Source organism: Microcaecilia unicolor, chromosome 7 (assembly GCF_901765095.1).
Source record: "Microcaecilia unicolor chromosome 7, aMicUni1.1, whole genome shotgun sequence".
NCBI lineage: Eukaryota > Metazoa > Chordata > Amphibia > Gymnophiona > Siphonopidae > Microcaecilia > Microcaecilia unicolor.
Genome location: NC_044037.1, coordinates 300676941 through 300695184, shown reverse-complemented (window position 1 = coordinate 300695184; position 18244 = coordinate 300676941). Strand labels below are relative to the sequence as shown.

General features: G+C 44.9%; 1 long non-coding RNA gene across 1 annotated transcript in view; it reads left to right on the top strand.

Annotated features, from left to right (window-relative positions):
- Positions 1-18244, top strand: part of LOC115473761 — a 1161257-nt gene that overhangs the window by 733954 nt on the left and 409059 nt on the right. The window lies entirely within an intron of this gene.

Here is an 18244-nt window from a genome sequence, read left to right as displayed (position 1 = left end):
TGTTGGTAAGTGCTCCCATGCTAATGGCCGCATGTTAGTGGGAGGAGAGGGTGAAAGCACACAGCGCAAAGCACCAAAAAAAAAAAGCACAAAGGGCTGTCAAGACTGGAGCAGACCAATATGCTTTATTCAAGGACCTGCGAAGGGTGGAAGAGTAGTGTATCAGTCATGCATGTACAGTCTTGACTCTACATGACCATGCTTTGGTATAAAGCAGGGGTTGCCAGCACCCTCCCCCCCCCCCCGGCCGCATGAGTTTCCGCGGCACCTCCCCCCTAGTCACGAGTCTCCGCACCCCACCCCCCCGGCCGCATGGGTCTCTGTACCCTCCCACATCAGTCTTCCTTTCCCTGCAGCCCCCTCCTCTCACACCAGCACACCACTACCTTCCTTCCTGCAGGTCCAGGATCTCTGCTGCTTCCTTATTCTTCCCCCGCTGTCGCTGCAATGCTTGCAGCTTACATTTTCGGGCCGTCCGCGATTCACACAGGCACTCCATGGCCTTCCCAGTCTGCCGTTGCATTGCTTATGTTTTGTTTGGATGTATGTTTGTGATTTACATCACATTTTCTTCATGTTTGTAGACTGACCCCTGATGCAGGCACTGTTTCTCCGAAACACGGCCTGCGTTGGGTCCTTGAATAAAGCATATTGGTCTGCTCCAGCCTTGAAAGCCCTTTGTGCTGTTTTTTTTTTTTTATTTTTTGCTGCCACATGTTAATGGGGAAATGAGTGTGTACAGAAACAAACAGGAGACGGTCTACTGCAGAAGCAAATCAGACAACCAAACAGGAGCAGCAATCCAAGAAAGGGTGAACATAGCAAGAGTTTATCCAAATGTCTTCAATGGAAACAGGACCCAACCTGGCCACGTTTCGGAAAAACTGCAATACCCGCTCATTCGAAATCACTAAAAACTAACCTGTTCAAAAAGGCATACCCTACCGATCCAACTTAAAATGCCTGAACTCTGCAACACAACGAAACCAAAGCACGTAATGGACATAACCTAACTCTTCCGCTCTACGATTCCCTAATGTGTCTGTTCCACATGAACCTTATCCTACCACAACATCACTTTGTATTTGTTCATACCGGAGTTGGCGAACGCCTCTCCGGTCCTATGTAAGCCACATTGAGCCTGCAAATAGGTGGGGAAATGTGGGATACAAATGTAACAAATAAATACATTTTCAAAGCACATAGACTTACAAAGTTGCATAGGTTATCATATGTATAACTTTGTACATCTTCAATGTCTTAACCTCTTCTTTGATAGTTTTCACTTCAGAAGTGAACTCTACCCTAGTTCCCTCCAAATAGTTTGATAGGGAATCCATAGTGCTCCCTAACATGGTAATATCTTGAGCTGACTTGACAGTAGAGTCAAGCTTCTGGTCACTGCTGTGGGACTCTGATGATGTGCTCAACTCCCAGACCAGGAGTCCAATGGTATTGATTCCTCCATCTGGCTCAGCAATCTCTACCCCTCAATACGGGGCTTCCAACATGGCTTCTATTGCCGTAGGGAATCCTTGCAGTCTTGCTGGTTCAGATGGGCACGGTGGCAAGTGGCAAACCAGGGGAGAGGGGAAGAGTATCACGGAGTCCCATAACTCCCTCCCCAAGTACAAAAGACAGCCCAATCCGAGCCTCTCCTGCCCTCCTCAAGAACAAAAGACAGCCCAGATGCCCCCTCCCTCCCCTCCCCAGCACAAAAGACAGCCCGATCTGAGCCTCTCATGCCCGTTTAAATCATTTGAATATTAGGCTTTCAGGTTGTTGTTTTTAATATGAAGCCCCCAGTTTTGATCCCTAGAGGTCACATATATGTGTGAAGGAAAAGAGTAAAATAGATTTCTGAGTTATTTCCGATCTGACGAAGAAGGGCAACCTTCGAAAGCTAATCAAGAAATGTATTAAGTTATGTCCAATAAAAAAGGTATCATCTTATTTTCTTTTCCATGTTTTATTTTGTTTGATTTCTATTGATAACATTAAGAGTGGACTAACACGGCTACCACACTCCTCTACTTGAGTAGCACTATGAAAGCCGTCAATTTCTTTTCTTTTTTTTTTTTTTTTTAGCAAAAAAAAAACAAAAAAACAAGGCTGGCTGTGATCCCAGCAGTAACCGCAAGTGCACAGTACCTCAGGCAAAATCTGATGAATTAGGTATGTTGCAATTTTGCTTTCTGCAAGAACAATACTCACACACCTGAGCTTTGTGACTTGGTGCCGTCTGTCAACCTTAATACCTGATAATTAATTTCAGATACTCCTGTCACAGAGAACACACTGAAACCTGCAGATTGATGAAGACAGGGATACATTTTCCACAGCTTAGTCAGGTACTTCACGGGTGAAATGCTGAATCTGCATAAATGGCTTTCCAAGGGCTGGAGAGGACACCTAGTTTGAACCATCTTTAACAGAGGCACTGCTGGGGGCAATTTCTTATGTGTAGATACAGCAGTGGGCTGAGAACCAGGGTTCAAAGCCTGCCTCTTCCACTGCAGCTCTTTGCGACCTTGGACAAGTCAATTACTCTCTACTGCCTCCAGTTGCGTAGCTACAGGTGGGCTTGGGTGGGCTGTGGCCCACCCAATTTGTACTCTGGCCTACCCAAAATTGTGGCTCTCTTGCTGTGGTTGATGGGAATCCCCAAACCCCACCAGCTAAAGATTTCCTCCTCAGGCAGCCCATGCCTTTCCAAACGGCAGCTGGCACCACACACCGGCCCCTCTGCACATGCTCAGTTTTCACCAGGCGGAAGCACTGAGCATGTACGGACTACTGTCAGTGGCGTCAGCTCAAGTCAAGTGCTGCCAGCTGCTGTTTGGAAGAGCACCGGCTACCCGAGGAGGAGGAAGTGATCAGCTGGTGTAAATTACGAATCCCCACCAGCTCAGGTATTTAATATTTTGCGTTTGAGGGTAGGGAGAGAGGCAGAATATGGCGAGCACAGTGGGGGGTGGCAGGATGGGCTGAATTCTGTGCCCATCCATTTTGGGCTCAGGCCCACCCAAAATTGGCTGTCTGGCTACGCCCCTGCCTCAAGTTTCAACTTAGGGGGTAATTTAATAAGGTACATGAGTGTGTCTTATAAAATTGTCTGGGATAATTGTAATATACATTTAGGCACAGCATGGGCAAGAGAATAAATACACACACAAGTGGAAACCCTATTCCTGTTTATTTAGAGATGTATTTTCAAAGCACTTGGGCATATAAAGTTAAATAGTAACCTATGGAACTTTGTGGGGCCAATATTGAGACTTTGGGAGGCAGCAAAGCTGGAAATTCAGGGGTCCTTTTACTAAGGTGGGCTGAAAAATGGCCTGCGCTAGTGTAGACTTGTGTATTGGACACACACAGGTCCATTTTTCAGCGCACCTGGAAAAAAAAGACCTTTTTTTTTTTGGCTGAAAATGGACGTGTGGCAAAATAAAAATTGGCGTGCGTCCATTTTGGGCCCGAGACCTTACCACCACCCATTGACTTAGCGGTAAAGTCTCATGCGTTAACCAGGCGGTAATCATCAGCACACGTATACTGCCGATTTTCCGGCGTGCGTAGTGGACGACCACACGATAGTCTGCTGGTAGTTCCAAATTGGCATGGCATAGACGTCTATAATGTAGTAAATTTAAAACGAATCGGAGAAAATGTTTCTTCACTCAACATGTAATTAAATTCTGGAATTCGTTGCCAGCGAATGTGGTAAAGGCGGTTAGCTTAGCAGAGTTTAAAAAAGGTTTGGCCGGCTTCCTAAAGGAAAAGTCCGTTTTTAAATGGCCTTGGGGAAAATCCACTATTTCTGGGATAAGCAGTATAAAATGTTTTGTACATTTTTGGGATCTTGCTGGACATTTGTGATCTGGATTGGCCACTGTTGGAAACAGGATGCTGGGCTCGATGGACCTTTCGTCTTTCCCAGTATGGCAATACTTATGTACTTATGGACTTATAATATAGGCACTGACTACCCAAAATGGAAATCCATCTATGGCCGCTGAGTTAGATAGATACTTTGAAAGTAAAATACTCGACCACTGGAGTCCCACTTGTTTTGGTAGTCCTACATCCCTTCCCTACTTTTTTGGACAGTACCTCTCCGTAGGGAAGCCTTCCATGTTTATCTTGGTTTCAGACCCACATATAGTACTGAAACAGTCCTAACAATGCTGATAGTAAATTTTAGGAAAGAGATAAGCACAGGGAGAAAGATAATTCGACATGTCACCAGCATTCAACATGGTAGATCATCAAATCTTACTAAAGTTGCTAGATGATATAGGGATTGGTGGAGTAGTACTCAATTGGTTTGAGGGCTTTCTAACGTCAAGAACAAACCACGTAAAGGTGGGAAGTACAGTTTCACCCACCTGGAAACCAGTCTTTGGAGTCCAGCAAGGATCCCTCATATTGCCCATATTATTCAACATAATGATGCTACCATTAGTAAGAAACATAGGCGTAGACTGGGGGGGCGAGGGGGGGCAATGCCCCCCCAAACGACGATGAGGCGCCGCCGCGCCATTAGTTTAAAAAAAAAAACACATGCACGCACGCGCTCCTCTCCATCCGCTTGGCTTCCCTGCTCTCTCTGTCTGCGTCCCGCCTTCCTCTGACGTCAGAGGAAGGCGGGACGCAGACAGAGAGGGCAGGGAAGCCAAGCGGAGTAGCGGACGGAGAGGAGCGTGTCCGTCTACCCCTCTCTCTTCCTCCCTCCGCCGCAGGCAGCAGTCTTTTCCAGCGTTCCTGGCAGCGGTAGCGTTGTACACGCTGCCTTCGGTCTGCCCTGAAGCCTTCTCTTCAAGTTCCTGTTCCCGCATAGGTGGGAACAGGAACTTGAAGAGAAGACTTCCGGGGCAGACCGAAGGCAGCGTGTACATCGCTACCGCTGCCAGGAACGCTGAAAAAGCTGAAGACTGTTGCCTGCACCGGAGGGAGGGAGGGAGGAAGAGAGGGGGTAAACGGAGTCACCATCTTGGACCTCGCGGGGGGGGGGGGAGCAGAGGGAAGATGGATGGGACTGGGAGGGGTGGGGAGCAGAGGGAAGGAGCAACAGATGGATGGGACTGGGAGGGGTGGGAAGCAGAGGGAAGGAGCAGGAGATGAATGGGACTGGGAGGGGTGGGAAGCAGAGGGAAGGAGCAGGAGATGAATGGGACTGGGAGGGGTGGGAAGCAGAGGGAAGGAGCAGGAGATGAATGGGACTGGGAGGGGTGGGAAGCAGAGGGAAGGAGCAGGAGATGAATGGGACTGGGAGGGGTGGGAAGCAGAGGGAAGGAGCAAGAGATGGATGGGACTGGGAGGGGTGGGAAGCAGAGGGAAGGAGCAACAGATGGATGGGACTGGGAGGGGTGGGAAGCAGAGGGAAGGAGCAGGAGATGAATGGGACTGGGAGGGATGGGACTGGGAGGGGTGGGAAGCAGAGGGAAGGAGCAGGAGATGAATGGGACTGGGAGGGGTGGGAAGCAGAGGGAAGGAGCAACAGATGGATGGGACTGGGAGGGGTGGGAAGCAGAGGGAAGGAGCAGGAGATGAATGGGACTGGGAGGGGTGGGAAGCAGAGGGAAGGAGCAGGAGATGAATGGGACTTGGAGGGGTGGGAAGCAGAGGGAAGGAGCAACAGATGGATGGGACTGGGAGGGATGGGACTGGGAGGGGTGGGAAGCAGAGGGAAGGAGCAACAGATGGATGGGACTGGGAGGGGTGGGAAGCAGAGGGAAGGAGCAGGAGATGAATGGGACTGGGAGGGGTGGGAAGGAGCAACAGATGGATGGGACTGGGAGGGATGGGACTGGGAGGGGTGGGAAGCAGAGGGAAGGAGCAGGAGATGAATGGGACTGGGAGGGGTGGGAAGCAGAGGGAAGGAGCAGGAGATGAATGGGACTGGGAGGGGTGGGAAGCAGAGGGAAGGAGCAACAGATGGATGGGACTGGGAGGGGTGGGAAGCAGAGGGAAGGAGCAGGAGATGAATGGGACTGGGAGGGGTGGGAAGCAGAGGGAAGGAGCAACAGATGGATGGGACTGGGAGGGATGGGACTGGGAGGGGTGGGAAGCAGAGGGAAGGAGCAGGAGATGAATGGGACTGGGAGGGGTGGGAAGCAGAGGGAAGGAGCAAGAGATGGATGGGACTGGGAGGGGTGGGAAGCAGAGGGAAGGAGCAGGAGATGGATGGGACTGCGAGGGGTGGGGAGCAGAAGGAAGGAGCAAGAGATGGATGGGACTGCGAGGGGTGGGGAGCAGAGGGAAGCCTACTGGAAAGAAGACACTGAATAAAACAGAAGACACTGGGACCAAAGCGAATAGAAAAACTAAATGATCAGACAACAAAGGTAGATAAAAGTATTTTATTCATAATTTATTAATTGAAATGTGTCAGCTTTTTGAAATGTGCATCTGTGATATTTTGCCTGTAAATTCAATTCCTTCCTCTACATTAGCATATTCATTTGCATATGTATATATGCAAATGATATGCTAATATGCTCCGCCCATTCTTTGCCCCCCCAAATGAAACAGTCAAACTACGCCTATGGTAAGAAACAAGCAAAACATGGGCTCCATCCATTTGTATTTGCAGATGATGTGTCTGTTTACATTCCTTTTATAAAGATCTAAATGATATCATGGATAAGATCAAATCAGGAATCAACATTTTGGAATGCTGGGTGACAGCCTTCAAATTAAAGTTGAACAGAGATAGAACCCAGTTTCCAGTACTAACTCCCCCCTATAGCAAGAAGACCTATTCCAGTGTGGATGTAGAAGGAATCAAATATCCAATCCTAAAGCAGCTGAAGATCCTAGGGGTCACCCGAGATCAACAACTTACCTTTGCAAATCAGGTGGGTGTAGTAACATGCAAAATGCTTTACTTCACGTGGAAACTGAGAAGGATAAGAAATTACTTCCCTAGAGGAACGTTCAGAATGATGATTCAATCGATGGTCCTCACCCATGTGGATTACTGCAATGGTATTTATGCAGGCTGCAAAGAACAAGTCCTAAAAAAACTAGAAACTGACCAAAATACTGCAGCAAGACTAATTTTCAGAAAAACATGGTTTGACAGAGCTGAACCATTGCTACTAACTCTTGATCAGGACACACATTACTTTCAAAATATGTAGCATGGTATTGCATTTGAATACATGAAAGAACTGATCGATCCCCCAATGAGAAATGCACAACCTGAAGCTCGAAGCTACCTGTCTCTTCATTACCCTAGCTTTCCAAAAATACTAGGACTAGGGGGCATGCGATGAAACTACAGTGTAGCAAATTTAAAATAAATAGGAGAAAACTTTTTCTTCACCCAACGCGTAATTAAACTCTGAAATTCGTTGCCGGAGAACGTAGTGAAGGCGGTTAGCTTGGCAGAGTTTAAAAAGGGGTTGGACAGTTTCCTAAAGGACAAGTCCAAAGACCGCTGCTAAATGGACTTGGGAAAAATCCACAATTTCGGGAATAACTTGTATAAAATGTTTGTACGTTTGGGTAGCTTGCCAGGTGCCCTTAACCTGGAATGGCCACTGTCAGGGACAGGATGCTGGGCTCGATGGACCTTTGGTCTTTTCCCAGTATGGCATTACTTATGTACTTATGTAGTCATAACATAGTATATAAATCAGTACTGTCAGCAAGATTCTTGTACGAAGGCACAAGACTATGGAAGCTACTACCGAAAGAACTAAGAAGCATAACTCAATTCCTGAATTTCTGAAAACATCTTAAGGCTCACTTTTTTTTAAGACAAACCTACAATGAGGAAAAACACTGAACTACACTCAATATTAATCAAATATGCCTATAGTTAGACCATTCATACTGTATTACAGTAAGATGAGCCTCTGTAGCTCAACTCGTGACTCTGTAAACTTCATATAGGCCTCTGATGCCCAACTCTTCAGCTCTGTAAATCGCTCTGTATCAATGAACCGGTTGTCCACTTTCTTAGTCACATTGTAATAATCCTCTTAGTCACATTGAACCAATATATATTGAGATAATCGTAGGATATACATATTGCTATAAATAAAATAAACAGAGAAACAAACACATAAAAACAGAGTAAATGATGGCAGATAAAGAACATATGGCCTATCCAGTGTGTCCATCCATTCCATCCACTAGCCCTTCCTCTTCCTTACAGATCCTATGTACTTGTCCCAGGTTTTCTTGGGGGTGGCCCTTATTATCATTCTGGCTCTTTTTCCTGCTATGTTCTGTCTCAACCCAAGCTCACAGCAGAAAGGGGGAAGTGGATGGGAGAAAGAGCTGCATGCTTGAAGGACAAGGCACTTCTTAATAGACAATGAGAATGTATTTGGAAATGCCGACCTCCTTGAGGATACACTTAATGAAAAATTTGAAGACTGGCTGATGAGGTGGATGTCATCGAGACACACTAATCAGCAGTACCAAGACCTCAATTGGGAAGATGTTTGGAGGCTGTCCTTCAGCTCATTTGGATCCAAAGTGGTCCCCACTTATAAATTAGGGAAGACCACTGGTTTAGCCTCTCTTCACGAGGGAGATGTCCCATTCCCTCTGTTATTTTGTCAACCTTTTCTGAACATTTTCTAGATCTGTCTTTTTTGAGATGGAGCAACCAGAACTGCACACAATACTGAAGGAACCATTGCACCATGGACTAATACAGAAGCATAAGAATATTCACAGTTTTGTCCTCCATTTCTTTTTGAATAATCCTGAGTATTCTTTTTTTTTTTGGCAGCTGCAGATCACTGGGCTCAAGATTTCACCTATTCAAAAAGGGAAAGAGATATACAGAGTGGATCTCTAAAGGCAAGTGGATTTAAGCCAGTCTAAAACAAGCTATGAAATAACCTGCATTTCTTCTAATATGAACATAAGAATAGCCATACTGGGTCAGACCAATGATCCATTTAGCCCAGTACCCTGCTTCCAACAGTGACCAATCCAGGTCACAAGTACCTGGCAGAATCCCAAATAGTAGCAACATTCCATGTAGAACCCCAAAGAGTAGCAAGATTCCTTTCAGAATCTCAAATAGTAGCAACATTCCATGCTACCTATCCTGGGGCAAGCAGTGGCTTCCTCCATGTCCATCTCAATAAATTATAGGGAAAGTAAGCTGAACTGCATGGTTCAAACAGAGACGTGAGGAACATAACCAGCACTGTGACACATACGTGGTAACATACATAGTAGATGACGGCAGAAAAAGACCTGCATGGTCCATCCAGTCTGCCCAACAAGATAAACTCACATGTGCTACTTTTTGTGTATACCTGACCTTGATTTGTATCTGACATTTTCTGGGCACAGACTGTAGAGGTCTGACCAGCAGTAGCCCCGCCTCCCAACCACCAGCCCCGCCTCCCACCTCCGGTTCTGGCACAGACCGTATAAGTCTGCCCAGCACTGACATGTACGCCCCCCCCCCCAAAAAAAAAAAAACAAGGTCACGGGGAAGGTAACCTGCATTGCATGGCAAGTGCCACCCTAAGATTCTTACTGGGTAGACTGGATGGGCCAAGTTATCTTTATCTGCCATCATCCACTGTGTTACTGTATTACTCTATTTTCCAAAATAACACTAAAACCCAATATTTTGTTCCTCACTTTGCATTTATTCATATTAAAATTTTGTCTGCCAATTAAACGTTATATTTTCTAGTTTCACAAAATTCTTTGGCAAATCCTCACAACCTCTGCCATTTTAACGAGTTTGAAAAATTTTGTCATCCGCAGATTTGATCAGCCGACTCATTGCTCCTATCTCCATGTATAAATACATTAAGCAACACAGGTCCCAGTAAAGACCCTTGGCATATTCCGCTAGCAACCCTCTTCCATGTGGATAATTGACCATCTGTTTTCTGTCTTTTGCATCCACAACAGGGCATTGCCTCCTGTCCTATTACTCCAACTTCCTGAGGAGTCTCTCATGAGGAGCTGTGTCAAATGCCTTCAGAAAAATCAAAATAAACCATATCAACTGGCTTATCTTTATTCAATTGTTTATACCATCCAAAAACAAGTCTGATAATCTGGTAAGGCAAGACTTGCTTTCGTTAAATCCATGCTGACTCTTTCCCATTAAACTCTTTCAATATACGTGGTCAGTAATTTTGTTTTAGTATAAATTCTACCATTTTGCCTGACACTGAAATGTCATTGGTCTATAGCAGTGATCTTTACTAGTTTGGAATAGGGGCCACGTTGGCAAAAAGATTTCAACATGAGAGCCAGGACCAGTGCTAGATAAAACAGGTGGTTCCAGTGCCCTGGGTAATAAAGGGGAGGGGGAAGGAGAGAGTAAAAGTTAGCAATTTTATGTTCGAGCTCTTTCAGAACTCTGGGGTGAATGCCATCTGGACCTGAAGATTTGTTGTTCTTGAGCTTGTCAATATGTTCCATTATGGTGCTCATTTTCAAAGCAGATGGATGGCTTAAAATGCCTTAAAAAAAAAAGTCCATCTGCTATAAACATTCAAATCCTGACTTTGGAAAGTCAGAATTTGGACGTTTCACACTGCAGTTCATCTAAATAGCAAGAGGGCATGTCTTGGGTGTGTTTTGGGCCCAAAAGTAGGATGTTCAACAGGGATTTTTGAATGGGGGAAAAAAAAACATCCATATCTAAAAAGAAGGACGTTTTAAACTAGACCAGTTTCAGTCACGTCCAGATTACCAAACATTGCTCTAATGGAGCAACTGACTACTGGAAGGGTTAAGGCATGATTCCTGCTTAAGCCCCCAATGGTTGCTGTTCCTCTCCCCTGATAGTGAAACTGGAAAGGAAAACCAGGCTCTGTGTTAGTTGCAGGTATTGTAGCCATTCTGAACAAATCACCGGAAAAAGAAAAAAAAAAAAACTACTGTCCCTACATATATAAGACACTTGCAAGGCTGAAGGCCATTGACGTGGTCTACATTCAAGTACAGTAGGTATTTTTCAGGTCCTGGAGGGATCACATTTATAAAAATAGAATTATAGGAGTTTTGAACCCGTGTCCCTTGGTTTACAGTCCACTGCACTAACCTCTAGGCTACTCTACTGTTCTTTGGGGATATCTTTGTGGCTATATTTTCGAAGATGATGCCAGACGACGTTCATGTGCCTGTTTTCTTGTTAGACGTTTCACTTTGGAAAATGGCTATTCATTTTGGACCATGATGTTTTCCTGTTTGATTATGGCTGCGAGATAGACTTTTTTTTTTTTTTTTTTTACATCATGGACAAGATGTGTCTTTTTGGACTTAGATTTTTTTTTTTTTTTTTTTTTGAAAATGTCCCTCTATATCTTCTAGACACAGTGATTTATTTTTGTAGCTCCAATTCATCATCGGCTACTGGATTTGATGCTCTGTCCAAATAGGAATCCTTTGTGCTTATCCCACATTCTTGAATTCTGTTTTCGTTTTCACCACCTCCCTCAGGATGGCATTCCAGGCAACCATCACCCTCCCTGTGAAAAATTATGTCCTAACACTAATCAACCCCACTGTAACCTCAATTCATGTCCTCTAGTTGTATCACTTACTCCTTTCTGGAAATGGTAGCCCCTCCCATATACCATGACTATCTCTTACTTCAGTTACAACCCTAAGCAAAAGATGGGGTAACATACACAGAGTGGCAGTTTTAACCTTAACAACCATATGGGGCAGATGGATGGGCCATGCTGGTCTTCGTCTACTATTATTGACTGTGGAACTCATTTTCAAAGCAGATGGACCTTTCAAAATGCCCCAAAAGCCGTCCATCTGCCAAAAACATCCAAATCATGATTTTTCGACAGGCAAAATTTGGACGTTTTACACTGCAGTGCACCCAAATCACAAGGGGATGCGTTGAAGGCGTGTTTTGGGCAGGACTAGGGTGGGCCCAAAATTCGGACGTCTTTCAGCGATGATGGAAGAAATGTCCAGGCAAAAAAAGAAGGATTTTTTTTATCTAGACCTGGTTCAATCACGTCCAGGGTACAAAAAGGGGCCTTGATTAATAGCTGACCACTGAAGGGATGAAGGCATGACCCGTCCTTCATCTTCCAATGTGAAAGTGAAAGTGGATACTAGGCTCTATGACAGCTTCAGGTATTATGGCCTTTCCTGATAGAGAAGCAAGTGTAAGGAGTAGCCTAGAGGTCAGTGAAGTGGACTTTGAACAATGGGATCCAGGTGTAAATACCACTTTAACTCTTTTGTTTTTGAACAAATATGTGAGCCCTCCTGGAACATAGAAATTCCTACTGTACCTGAGTTTATAAGACACCCAAAAGCCTGATGGCTATTGCAGTGGCAGACCTTGAGGTACAGTAGGTTTTCATCTGCTCCTGGAAGGCTCAGAATCAAACATATAAACGGCAAGTGACCGACTCACCTGCAAATACGCAGTAGAGACTTCCCTCTCTGTCCCGCCCTCGCGCCAAGACGTGATGACGTCAGAGGGCGGAACAGAGAGGGAAACGGAGTCGGAGTCACTGTCGGACGCTGCCGCCTGGAAATGAACATCGCGCGCACCAACCTCCACCCTCCACCCCATCCCCGCCGCCGCTCCCGCCCTCCTCCGTATCGGGCCCCCTGCACTGACCTGACAACGCCTCTCACCTCCGTGTGGAAGCGCTGCAGGCAGCAGCAGAGCAATCTGCTGCTGCCTGCAGCGCTTTCACACGGAGATGAGAGGCGCCGTCAGGTCAGTGCAGGGGGCCCGGCACGGAGGGGGGAGGGAGCGGCGGCGAGGAGGGTAGCTGGAAATCTCGTCCGTTTTAACTGGCTTAACGGCTAGTAACATATAAAGGAATTAAGGTGGGTTTTGTACCTGGATCCCATTGTTTTATGTCCACTGCGCTGACCACTAGGCTGCCCCTCTGCTCTACATGGACATCTGTTTTTGTACAAATGATGCCAGAGAGATGTTTCTGTGCCTGCTTTTTTGGCATTCATATTTTGGATGTTCCATTTTAGAAAAAGGCTGTTCATTTTGGACGTTTTCAGCGTAAGAACGTCCTTCTCACATATTTTCAAACATGAAATCCTAACATTTTTCCTGTTTGAAAATGGCTGTGGTTTTTTTTGGACTTTATGAGCAGGACATCCCAATTCTGACTTGAACGTTCTTTCAAAAATACCCCTCCATTATATTATCCGGTGCCGCTCTCCTCTGCAGGCAAAAATACCCCCGAGGGTGAGTTGATCCACAAGTGAGCACTTGCGGAGTCTGAAACTAGCAGTGTTCCTTTAAAAATACCCCAGCTTGTCTTCTGTAGCTCTTCTCTTACATAACATTACAGATGGGTAACAAATATACCAGATGTCTGATCCAGATGTGCACCGGGCAGGAAAATTGTAACCGTTTGCATGCTTGCTCTGGAAGAATTAGTTATCGGGTAGAGAGTTCTTGAAGGAGACAGAATTAAAAAAAAAAAACCCCAAGGCAAAAAGTAAACTAAATTCTAAAGCATTTGCATGCAATGAAACGAGCTGCTCTTTGACTAAACCTGATGGAGCAAAGGAAAGTTTGGGTGGGATGAGCAGTCAATCAGTCAGAGAAAGGTGAGCCAGGAGCAATTAAGGTTTCTGCAGGTTGTAATGTAGATGTAATTGAGATCCACCCACTATGAAGATGGCTTCGTTTTCTGGGAGAGACTCCTTTCTGACTGGCACTTACTTGGGAGGGGCTCCTGGGGACAGGATTCTTCATGTCTGCCCACAGGTAGGCAGGATCAGTTCTGAAAAATTCAGAGGTCTTCCATTCCCACTTCAGGCACAGGCAGCTCCTTGTGCCTCATGTAAGCCGCATTGAGCCTGCCATGAGTGGGAAAGTGCGGGGTACAAATGTAACAAAAATAAAATAGATACTATTGGAGATTCTACATGGAATGTTGCTACTATTGGAGATTCTACATGGAATGTTGCTATTCCACTAGCAACATTCCATGTAGAAGGCTGCACAGGCTTCTGTTTCTGTGAGTCTGACGTCCTGCGCAGGACGTCAGACTCACAGAAGCAGAAGCCTGCGCGGCCACATTGGTGATCTGCAAGGTCCGACTTCTACATGGAATGTTGCTAGTGGGACTCTGGGCAAGTCACTTAACCCTCCATTGCCCCATGTAAGCCGCATTGAGCCTGCCATGAGTGGGAAAGCGCAGGGTACAAATGTAACAAAAATAAAATAGATACTATTGGAGATTCTACATGGAATGTTGCTACTACTGGAGATTCTACATGGAATGTTGCTATTCCACTAGCAGCATTCCATGTAGAAGGCTGCACAGGCTTCTGTTTCTGTGAGTCTGACGTCCTGCGCAGGACGTCAGACTCACAGAAGCAGAAGCCTGCGCGGCCACATTGGTGATCTGCAAGGTCCGACTTCTACATGGAATGTTGCTAGTGGGACTCTGGGCAAGTCACTTAACCCTCCATTGCCCCATGTAAGCCGCATTGAGCCTGCCATGAGTGGGAAAGCGCAGGGTACAAATGTAACAAAAATAAAATAGATACTACTGGAGATTCTACATGGAATGTTGCTACTATTGGAGATTCTACGTGGAATGTTGCTACTATTGGAGATTCTACATGGAATGTTGCTATTCCACTAGCAACATTCCATGTAGAAGGCTGCACAGGCTTCTGTTTCTGTGAGTCTGACGTCCTGCGCAGGATGTCAGACTCACAGAAGCAGAAGCCTGCGCGGCCACATTGGTGATCTGCAAGGTCTGACTTCTACATGGAATGTTGCTAGTGGGACTCTGGGCAAGTCACTTAACCCTCCATTGCCCCATGTAAGCCGCATTGAGCCTGCCATGAGTGGGAAAGCGTGGGGTACAAATGTAAGAAGAAAAAAATAAAAAATAAAAACAAAATGCATGCATCTCCATGGTACAAAGCAAAGTGTGCCCCCCACCTTTGTCCCCCTCACTGATCCAGATGACTTCATTAAAGCACATTAAAGACACAGGCCAAATATCAGCACATAACCTGGCTATTACAACCACTGGGGGATGCTAGCGAGCGACGATCGGGATGGCTGCGTAAAGAACTTGCTCTCTCTCCTGCTTATCTAGAAAATCATTTTTTTATCCTTGAAACATTGCAAAGTTTTGTAATTTTTGAATATACTATGAAATAAGCATGTCACTATCAAAATCCAGCAAGAAAAATGTAAACTCTCTACTCCCCGCTCGCTCCAAACGGCCAAAACACGATCCAGCAACGGCAGAGATAATGGCGCCTGATAAGACAAATGCAGCTGTGTCAAACTCTTTAGTAGAGGAAGAATGAATAGATTTACAAATGGAACATTTCAAACAGAGAGGGTAAACAGCATACATAGAAAGTACACCAACAAAAAAAAGCAACACTGAGCCTTCAAGACTGAGACAACAGGAGTATTCTATTGATAAGTGACCCGACACGCAGTGGCGTACCAAGGGGGGGGGGGGGCGGTGAGGGCGGTCCACCCTGGGTGCACGCTGCTGGGGGGGTGCCGCGCGCCTGTCGGCTCCGCTCGTTCCGTGCGCCCTCTGCCCCGGAACATTCTTGGAGTTACCATTGACCGAAATCTCACACTTGAAAGCCATGTGTAGAATACAACAAAGAAGATGTTTCATTCAATGTGGAAACTCAAAAGAGTAAAACCTTTCTTCCCAAGAGATGTATTTTGCAACCTGGTACAATCAATGGTACTAAGTCATCTTAATTACTGCAATGTTCTTTATGCTGGCTGTAAAGAGCAAATCATCAAGAAACTTCAAACAGCCCAAAACACCGCAGCCAGACTCATATTTGGTAAAACAAAATACGAAAGTGCCAAACCCCTAAGAGAAAAGCTACACTGGCTTCCACTTAAAGAACGTATTACGTTCAAGGTCTGCACTCTGGTTCATAAAATCATTCACGGAGATGCCCCGGCCTATATGTCAGACCTTATTGACCTGTCACCCAGGAACGCTAAAAGATCAGCACGCATATTCCTGAATCTTCACTTCCCCAGCTGTAAAGGATTAAAAGACAGATTAACACATGCGTCCAGCTTTTCTTACATGAGCACGCAGCTGTGGAATGCATTGCCACTTGACCTGAAAACAATCTACGACCTAATCAACTTTCGTAAATCACTGAAGACTTGTCTCTTTAATAAGGCATACCACCATGATCCATTATAGGAACTGTAACGCATCACCACTTACTACTACTACTACTACTACTATTTAGCATTTCTATAGCGCTACAAGGCGTACGCAGCGCTGCACAAACATAGAAGAAAGACAGTCCCTGCTCAAAGAGCTTACAATCTAATAGAAAATAAATAAAGTAAGCAAATCAAATCAATTAATGTGAACGGGAAGGAAGATATTCCTTCCCGATATTCCTTCCTGATATTCTACTACTACTACTACTCATCATTTCTATAGCTCTACCGGACGCACGCAGCGCTTCACACTTGAACATGGAGAGACAGTCCCTGCACAATAGAGCTTACAATCTAATTATGACAGACGGGACAAGTGAATGTTATCTCTCTATACCTGATTGCTTAATTCTACTATATCATCCATGTTCTTTACGTAATACCAATTGTATCTTTTGCTCTGGAATGGCGATTGCCATGACGGAACATTGTAAGCCACATTGAGCCTGCAAATAGGTGGGAAAATGTGGGATACAAATGCAACAAATAAATATATAAATAATAAAAAGACAGAGGTTGTGCCATTGAATGTACATGCAACCCCTGAATTGGTGTCACCATTTGGTTTACTACTACTACTACTACTATTTAGCATTTCTATAGCGCTACAAGGCATACGCAGCGCTGCACAAACGTAGAAGAAAGACAGTCCCTGCTCAAAGAGCTTACAATCTAATAGACAAAAAAATAAATAAAGTAAGCAAATCAAATCAATTAATGTGAACGGGAAGGAAGAGAGGAGGGTAGGTGGAGGCGAGTGGTTACAAGTGGTTACGAGTCAAAAGCAATGTTAAAGAGGTGGGCTTTCAGTCTAGATTTAAAGGTGGCCAAGGATGGGGCAAGACGTAGGGGCTCAGGAAGTTTGTTCCAGGATGCTACTATTGAGATTCTGTTGCTACTATTTGAGATTCTACATGGAATGTTGCTACTATTTGTAGATTCTACATGGAATGTTGCTACTATTTGTAGATTCTACATAGAATGTTGCTACTATTTGAGATTCTACATGGAATGTTGCTACTATTTGAGATTCTACATGGAATGTTACTACTACTACTATTTAGCATTTCTATAGCGCTACAAGGCATACGCAGCGCTGCACAAACATAGAAGAAAGACAGTCCCTGCTCAAAGAGCTTACAATCTAATAGACAAAAAATAAATAAAGTAAGCAAATCAAATCAATTAATGTGAATGGGAAGGAAGAGAGGAGGGTAGGTGGAGGCGAGTGGTTACAAGTGGTTACGAGTCAAAAGCAATGTTAAAGAGGTGGGCTTTCAGTCTAGATTTAAAGGTGGCCAAGGATGGGGCAAGACGTAGGGGCTCAGGAAGTTTGTTCCAGGATGCTACTATTGAGATTCTGTTGCTACTATTTGAGATTCTACATGGAATGTTGCTACTATTTGTAGATTCTACATGGAATGTTGCTACTATTTGTAGATTCTACATAGAATGTTGCTACTATTTGAGATTCTACATGGAATGTTGCTACTATTTGAGATTCTACATGGAATGTTACTACTACTACTATTTAGCATTTCTATAGCGCTACAAGGCATACGCAGCGCTGCACAAACATAGAAGAAAGACAGTCCCTGCTCAAAGAGCTTACAATCTAATAGACAAAAAATAAATAAAGTAAGCAAATCAAATCAATTAATGTGAATGGGAAGGAAGAGAGGAGGGTAGGTGGAGGCGAGTGGTTACAAGTGGTTACGAGTCAAAAGCAATGTTAAAGAGGTGGGCTTTCAGTCTAGATTTAAAGGTGGCCAAGGATGGGGCAAGACGTAGGGGCTCAGGAAGTTTGTTCCAGGATGCTACTATTGAGATTCTGTTGCTACTATTTGAGATTCTACATGGAATGTTGCTACTATTTGTAGATTCTACATGGAATGTTGCTACTATTTGTAGATTCTACATAGAATGTTGCTACTATTTGAGATTCTACATGGAATGTTGCTACTATTTGAGATTCTACATGGAATGTTACTACTACTACTATTTAGCATTTCTATAGCGCTACAAGGCATACGCAGTGCTGCACAA